Below are 6380 nucleotides of genomic sequence, written 5' to 3' on the forward strand. Positions count from 1 at the left end.
GCACTTCTCTGGCAAATGACCTATTTATTCAGACTTACCAATCTGTTTGGTCTAAATGAAGAGAAAATGTTTAGGATTATACTGAACCATTTATTACTGTTGGCTCTGATTTCAAATAAGCAGGGAAAACAACCCCCTGTCCAGGTGGAAGTTAGTTTTATGCACTTCCTTCGCCTTTCAAATCATCAGAAACAAGTCTCAAAACATGGCTATTTCACAAGTACTTTCTAATGGGTTTTAGCACTTTGTTGTGTTCATTGGAAGTATAGCTTCACATTTGTGAGACAAAATGTGTTGACAATCAAGGTGGCTTTGAAATGAATATTTACATATGAGGTGTTTTTTTTGGTCTTCTCATCAACCAATGTTCAGATTGCTAACCAGGCTGTATGCATGCTAGCTTCAATACAGTCACCCTAAAATGTGCAGTAGCAATCTGACACTGACTTTTCCATTTGAAGATTGTTTACAGGATTTCCTAGAAAAATATGCAGATTTGCAAATGCATATCATACCAATACATTTGATTTAGCCAGGATAGCATGCCCTTTTTAAAAAGATTTGTATTTATTTATTCATGAGAAACACAGAGAGAAGCAGAGACACAGCTTTGAAGAGGGAGAAGCAGGCCCCCTTTGGGGATCCCGATGTAAGACGATCTCAGGACCCCAGGATCATGTCCTGAGCCAAAGGCAGATTCTCAACTTCACTGAGGTGACCCCAGATAGAATGCCCTTATGTCTATAATACTGACTATTTAACCCTATTTCTACTTCTCTTCTTATCTCACCAACTCCTATCAATTACTCCACATGGGGAGGAATGGAAATGTGGTACTAACCTTGGAAGATATTTGAAAAATTCATACCTCTGTAGTGACTGAAGTGATATTAAAGTCCTACAAAAATTCTGTTCTGTTTTATTATACATCAAGCTCTGAGAAATCATATAATTATTGGTTATATATTAATTTTTCTAGGAAATCCTGTAAACAATCTTCAAAGCACTTACATAATTTTCAGTTTTTGAATGTCATAAATAGGTCTTTGCCATGTCATTTTTCATCAAAAGTCAAACTGATTGCATTATTGGTCTTTTTCTTGATTTAGAATCCAAAAAAAAGATACGTATTACAAAAGAAAAGAGATTAAAAAGAAAACAAATAAAGGAAAAGGAATGAGATAAGGAGATCATTGCATAGAAGTCCAAAGTTTCTCAATCAATAATTTTCTAATATTCTCATATAATGAAAAATAGGAAATAGTATGCTATATAATTGGATCTTAAAATTGACTAGTCCTTATGTTATTTTTTTAAAGAATATTTAATACATGTTCAGTAATTCTAATTAGATGCTTAGATTTGGCAAGAGCAGATTGGTTTTAACATAAAGGCTTCTTGGGCCCTTTGGGGCTTTGGAGAGCATTAATATTGAACCTGAAGGAGATACGCAAAGCAGCCAACTTGATGGGGAGGACTTTGCCATCATGCAAGAAGGAAAGTAAAAAGATGTACCATGGCTGGCTCCCCAAATTTAAGATTTCAAGTATTAAGTATGACAACTAATTTTATACTTTCTTTTTGAACTGTGAATTCCAAGAAAATATGGTTATTTCCAACTTGTTATTCTTACCTTTTTTATTTTTAAATTTTTTTTATTATTTTTTTATTCTTACCTTTTATAATCAATTATTAAACACATTTTAACTAAAGCTTTTAACTATTTGTACTATTTTTATTCATATTTCCATGGATCTTTAAGAAATTGATATTTTATTTGGCATAGGAAGAATTTTTATATACAGACAGTGGTATTTGACTTTGAAACCCTTATGATTTCTATTATTTGCATCAGTATCATCTAATGATCATTATCTATAACTGCTGAGAAGAACACCATGTATTGGTAACCAATGCCAGGGAAGGAGTTCAACTACATAAAGGATTAGTAAAGATCATCACCATGTCAGCCCCAGGTATAAAAATCCAAACATTTCTGTTCATTGCATCTTGGTTTTGGAGTTGCCAAGGAAAACATAACACAGTCAAGTGCTAAACATAACACAGTCAAGTGCTAAATGCTAAATCTTTATGTACCTAGAGATGAGACAGAGCAATATCAGCTCCAAGAGTGGACATCAGTTCTTATGGCCAGTAGGTGTCCTGGACAGCCAACGGGAACCACTGTCATGCTCCAGCAGAAGGACCTCTTCCTCCCTAGGCAATCTGAGATACTGAAAGCTTGGTGTGTGTGTGTGAGGGCCATTAATGTACTTGTTTAAGCAGAAAAGAGGAATAATCATTGATTCTTCAATAGGAAAGGCTATTCTTATATAAGGTGAAAAGCCCAGGAGAGGCTGTGAACCCTGTATCTCTCCTTTTTTAAAATATTTTTATTTATTTATTTTGGGCAACAGGGAGAGTGTGACTTGGAGGAGGGGCAAAGGAAGGAGAGAGAGAATCTCAAGCAGACTCCACACTGAGCACATAGCCCACCATGGGGCTCAATCTCTTGACCCTGAGATCATGACCTGAGTCAAAATCGGGAGCCAGACCCTTAAACGACTGAGCTACCCAGGCACCCTGCGCAAATTATCTCTAGATAAGGAGGTGTTCCAAGTCCAATGCTCATTCTTATGTGATGAGTTGGGGGGGTCCTAACACTGTGCACGTGACACTGCCTCTGCAAACCATAATCAACAGTCACGTAACATGGAAGATTTGGTGCCATGTATTTATAAAACCTCAGAAATTCAAACACTTCTATCATGCAATTAATAACTTACATATAGGTTTCATAGATTACCTTTTATACTACATGCATATAAAAATATTTTCTAAGTAATTAACCATGTTAACTAGATTTGAGTATGTTTAAAGTAGTTAAGAAATCTTCCTAAGGTTCTTAGGTATGTCAGTGTCTTTGGACACCCAACCTATTAATTACAAATAGTACTTATGCATCCACTAAAACCAAGCACAGTATATGATAGACAATTTTTTTTACTAACTTTTAATCCTGAAAATGCAAGAACTTCTTTATTAACATAAGAGCTTTGGTGCCTACAGTTTATGAGATTATACTATATATTCTGTAAGAGACTGTGGGATGATACAAAAAAAAGTAAGACATTCCCTCTAGACTCAAAGAACTTGGGGCCCAAATGTGATATCATGACAACCAACATGTAAACTCTTCTTTCAACACAGAGTTCATATGTAATCTTCCAATGGTTGCAGATGCTAGATGACTTTGTTGTTTGATAGCTGAAGACAAAAATAACTATTTAATATTTACGGTTAATGAAAGAACAAAGGACAAGTCCATGCTTTTTTCTAGATTGCTGTCTTTAAATCCTATTTGATTCAATAAGAGTATCTACCCTGACTGAGGCCATTAGTGCCTGCAGTGAGTACATATTTTAAGAACATTTGCCTTAAAAGTCTTTTCTGTTCAAGAACATAGTGCCAGGCAAAGCAAACACAAAGCCCCAGTAAGGCAGAAATCCTTACATAGCCAGCTATGTCTTCTACTTAAGTGCATCCTCTTCTGTGTGAGTATGACTTTCTAATCATCTTGCTTCACTGAATTGCTGAATTTCTTTCCACTAATTGTGATTACCAGTTATCAACTGGCCACAATACAGCAATCTGTAGTGACTCTTAGTGCATGGAACAGCAGAGGGTTACTTTTTAAAATATGAATAGTGTAGAATTACTATTCTATTCCTTTGGATGAGATTATTTTTCCATAGCAAGTCATTTTATTGTGGTTTCTTATCAATGTATGTTTTGGTTTTTGCTTTACTTTTATTTTTTGGTTTCCACTGCATTTATTACTAATATAAAAAATGTTAAAAAGAAAAAAATCATTCTCAGTTCTCCAATGGCTCTCATCCTTCCCTCTTGCCCACACAACCCCTTAGCCATTTCCTCAGGGCCAGTTCAAAACTGAGCCTGTTCACTGGTGTTTTCACAGAAAACAACCAGTTCCAGGGATATAGGGAAGAAGGCTAGATGAGGGCGACAGTACCATCCAAGTTCCACCCAAAGGTAGGCCAGTGGAGATCCATAGAATTCAGATGAAAGGGCTGGTGGCCTCACAATGATGTACTCTAACTAAAGTGGGCTGGAGAGGAGATAGACCAGTCAGAGGCTTTAAAGGACATCTCATGGGCTTGTGTCAAACCCAGAAAAACAGACACCAGGAGACTGGGGAGATCAGGGAGGTAGTCTTGCAGAAAGTTTCACAATTTTCTCATGTTGGAAAGTGTGGAAAGTCTAGAAGGCACTAAGAACCTCACTCATTTTGGCAGAAAACTTACTCTAGTGTTGAGAAGTCACAATGATGCCACAGTCATTGAGAAGCTATGTACGAGGGGATGCACAGTTTCACAAAGCATAGTGATCACAGACAAGAGTTGTGGGGATCATGCTATTGACATAAGATATACAAAATCCAAAAGTAGGGAGAGTGGCCTTTCAGGGAGTAACTGCACCAGTCATCTGTACTTGATCCCAGGTCAACTGGTGAGTTTCACAGAGCAACTGGCAACTTTGGGGCTAGGGTTTGTCAAATAAAAAGGACTTAAAAGAAGCAGCTAGAAGAAGGGAATGATAGGAAACTGCTCCAGGAGTCTCAGGAATTGAGGACAGTACCAGGGTGGACAGATGTACAAGAAACAGCACCAAAGAGATTTCTTGTTCAGCAGTCAGTTGGCAAAGGGGAAGAGGATCCAGGAGGCAGTTGAAGGAAGCAAAGATGGGGTCATGAAGGTGAGTCTCGAGGCTGGATCAGAAGAAAGCCCACACACTGGGCACCAGTGATGAAACAACTCTGGACCCCAAATGGGGAAGGTGGCATATGGGGGTTGGTGTCACTGGCTGAGGGTGGTGGATGGAACAGCTTCACAGTAGCCGTTACAAAGCCATAGGGAAATATATGGCCACTAGGTCAAAGGGCTTCTTCCAGCCAGGATGGGAAGGCACAGTCTCACAGAGGAGGTCCATTGACGTCTGGGTGGTAGAAGGCACAGAGGTCCTCATATCAACAGTGGCCCTTTTTGGCAAAGTGTTGGTAGACAAAGCGGTTGGACTTGTCTTCCATAACTTGGGGTCCATTCTTGGGCGGGCAGGTATTTTTGATAGAAGACCAACTTTTGAGCCTTCGAGGATTTCTCTGCTTTTTGTGAAAGCTTCCCCTGGAAGGACCCCCATGGTCAGTCCAGGAAAAGGAGGTTTAGTATTGGCCTCCCACCAGCCCACAACTATATGGGCCACACCTAGGGCCCAGGCCTCTCCTAATTGGGGCTCTGCCCCTGGGAGGAGGTAGGAGACTCAGAAGTTATGAACTCATTGATACCTTTGATCCCGGAGGACTTCTGTGAAGAGAGTCTGCATTCTTTTCTGTCTGGCTCCTTTCACTCAATATTGTGTTTGTGAGATTCATCCAGGTTGCCTGTAGCAGTTCATTCATTCATTTTCATTGCAGTATAGCATCCCATTGCATGCACACACAACTTATTTATTCATTTTACTGATGGTGGAAATGTGGGTGGATTTCAGTTTGGGGTTGACTTGGGGTTACCAGGCTTTCCATTGGCCATGGGGGGAGGGCCCAGCTAGCTGGGTGGTCGGATGGGACTCCCAATTCTCCTCATCTCCAGTCTCTTTCTGCTCTGGCAGCAAGGGCTGTTGTGGTGGTGGTGGCTGCTGCTGATTCTGCTTCTGTAGTTTCAGCATCATGGTTGTGGCTATGGCTGCAATGGCTGTAGCAGGATTTGGAGGGTAGTGAGGAAGCTTTGTTTTACCTTTAAGAGGATGTGTTACTTTTCCTGGCTATTGCTTTAACTACAGCTTGCTTTTTGCTGTTTATTTTTTTAACAGGGCCATAAGATCATAGAACTTTATATCTGGAAGGGACCTTGAAGAACATATAATTGATTCACTTTATTTTACAAAAGGTGAAATTGAGGCAGAGAGATAGAGATAGAGATAGAGATAGATAGATAGAGAGAGAGATTGAGACACTTGCTCAAGGAAGAATATGGACAAAAATTGTCTCCTGATTTATAATCCAGTGTACTTTTATCCAGTGCATGGCTGGCTTCCATTTTGCCATCAGAATTCTTAATAATAAGTAAAAGGAGCTTTTCAAACATGTTAAATACAACTATTGAAGTCTGAGTTAGTTGCTATTTGGATAGACAAAATGATGGGAAAATGGATCACAGGACATTTTAGAAAGACAATGGAAAAAAAGTCAAGATTCTGACAAGAAATCTGACCATAGGTAGATAGTATATATATTTTCTCATTTGTCCCTTTTATTTTCATACCAAAGAAATTAAGGTGGAGTTTTTCTGTAATTCTAAGATATA

General features: G+C 38.8%; 1 pseudogene; it reads right to left on the minus strand.

Moving 5' to 3' along the window:
• Nucleotides 1-4993: 4993 nt before the first annotated feature.
• LOC140628333 (proline-rich protein 3-like) lies at nucleotides 4994-5793 on the minus strand (annotated as a pseudogene).
• Between the last annotated feature and the right edge of the window lie 587 nt (nucleotides 5794-6380).

This window comes from Canis lupus, chromosome X (genome assembly GCF_048164855.1).
Source record: "Canis lupus baileyi chromosome X, mCanLup2.hap1, whole genome shotgun sequence".
NCBI lineage: Eukaryota > Metazoa > Chordata > Mammalia > Carnivora > Canidae > Canis > Canis lupus.